We start from the raw sequence: 2,451 nt of genomic DNA on the forward strand, positions 1-2,451 counted from the left end.
CGCATACTTAATGTGTGAATCAGCTGCTAAGATATATGACGTTCATTAGCCCTAACGGCCGTATTTCGTATTCAATTTATGCATTTATTCAATTCAGCAAATTATCACATTAGTGAAACATAAATATTTGTTTTGTTTTTTTTTTTTGTTTGCGTTCGAGTGTGGAAAATAAATTATAATAATTAACGCGCTTTAGGTTATTATGAGAGTTAAATAAATATGATATTAATCAAAAACTAAACAACAAACAAACCTACAGTCGTTGACCTTTAATTATGGCCAGTTTATTTGCCATTAGCTGGCATTAGGCACTTTGGTATGCCAGCATTAAGCTTAAGCTTAAATAAACAAATTAAATTTTAATTAGAACTCAAACAATTTCTAATAATTGTAGAAATTTTTGTGAAACTTTCCACATGCTGCAACGTTGGCGAAGGCGGAAGCAATGGCACGTTATGTTGTTCTATGTGGCAAATTGGCTAATTACAATTGAAGTGGGTAAATTGCGTTTGGAATGCGTTTTACAGCTGAAATACTTTGAGTGTGGCGAATCGCTGGCCAACTAAATGCGGATTTTACGAGCGAATATAAATGGACTATTGTAAAATTAAAGAGTATCTTTTTGCAGTTTTTTTTTTTGTATCTAAACGAGCACTTGTAGACTTACGTATTGAAAGCAGTTTTTGAATTGAAAATACTAGTTATTGTAGGCCAAGCTATGGATGGCTTCTGACACTGCCAGCTTAGTTAGTTAGTTAGTTAGCCGGCTGCCTGGCTAGCTGGATGGCTCGCTGGCTGTTTGGCTGGCAGCTAACTAGCACAGCTGTGGCAACGGGTAGCTGTAGCTGCAACAAGCTATAGGTCAGCTCGGTGTATTCGTATTCGTATGCGCACTCGCATTGGCAGCGCTTGGCTCGTATGTAGGTAAACAAGCGCACATCCCCACAACCATTTCGCTCAATAACTCATTTAAAAGCGACGTATGCTTCGCTTCAATAATGAACAAATAAAAGCCAAAATCAGCCGCCTCGAACAATGCAAGCATAAATGCCAATGAGCCGCCTTCAGCCCCTGCCCCGCGACTTGCGGCTTGCTTGCGCCTTAGCTTTGGCCAGCTAGCGGGCATGGAATCGATGGATTGCATGTGTACTCATACTCATACGCCTGGTAGTACATGTGTAGGCCATGGCTGGCCAATTGACCGCATTTGTAGCCAAAACAAAACAAAACAATGCAGGAAAAGCGAAAAGGATGTCAGTCATAAGCGAAGATACATTGCCAGCAACTTGTAGGAGTAGAAGTTCGCGTATGTAATGTGATATGGCCAAGATAGCGTTTCGGGCATAAATCACATGCTCAAACCAGTCGCGGCAAATGAGTTATGTCTGCCTAGGCTGGCATACACATGTCCACATGAAAATTGTCGGCGGCAGATTGCATGCGAAATTGAAAAGTTGATTATGCCGATTTACATAGGAATACAATTCAATTGAGTCAGAAGTCGCAGCCAGAGCCAAAGAAACTCGCATGCCTGCGCCCTTAACCCAGTTTCCTATATTTAACTGAAAGTCAAATAGCTAGCCCAGGCCATTTATTTATTACAAGCCTCAACCTTAGCTTCCATGCATGACACCCACAAATAATGTAAAATAAATACAAAAGAAAAAAATACTTATGTATATATATAATATATATATATATATATGTATACAGCTGCAGCGACAGCTCGCTCGTGCTTTAAATGATGTTGTTGGAGGCTTGGTAATGCGACTACTGCTACTGCTGCTGCAGCTGGACTCTAACGTTTTGCGATTCGGCATTTCTTGAATAAATTTCCCGAAATGCTATCAAAAGTGTGCATCTTGGGCCAGTTGTAAATGCTTTGTAGGAGTAGAAGTTACGAGCTCACGGTTCATCCATGATAGAACTGTGGCAACATGAAGTCTAAGTGCAACGTTTGTGGCTGCTGTTCCTCTGGGCCTGACTTGCATGTCTTTGCAAGCCTTTACATGTCGCTGACAAAATGCTCAACAATGAAGACAACAGCAATAAAAACAGCGCCTAAGCAACGGTGCGACCAAGCTCTGTCCATAAGCCTCGCTGCTGCCGTCGCCTGCTGTTTGAAAATTGTGCCAGTAGTGTAAGGCAGCCGGCATCATGATTTTCTTGGACAGCCACATCCAACAGGAGCAGCAGGATCAACTCTTGTTAGTGCTCCTCATCATTTGTTGCCCGTTGTTCCTCAGTTACCTAAGCGATGTCAGCTGCGATAGGCGACGCTTGCCGGGATTTTAGCTAGGTCATATAGCGTCGGCGGCTCCCAAAAGTTCACGACATTCCTCCTTCACCAGTCCGCTAGTCCACCAGTCCATCTGTCGCTGCAGTCAAAACAAGCATGTTGTAAGTTGTGCTTGTATGATGTTCTTCAACGAGGAGAGATGCAAGATTGGA

Source organism: Drosophila busckii, chromosome 3R (genome assembly GCF_011750605.1).
Source record: "Drosophila busckii strain San Diego stock center, stock number 13000-0081.31 chromosome 3R, ASM1175060v1, whole genome shotgun sequence".
In the NCBI taxonomy this organism is placed as follows: domain Eukaryota; kingdom Metazoa; phylum Arthropoda; class Insecta; order Diptera; family Drosophilidae; genus Drosophila; species Drosophila busckii.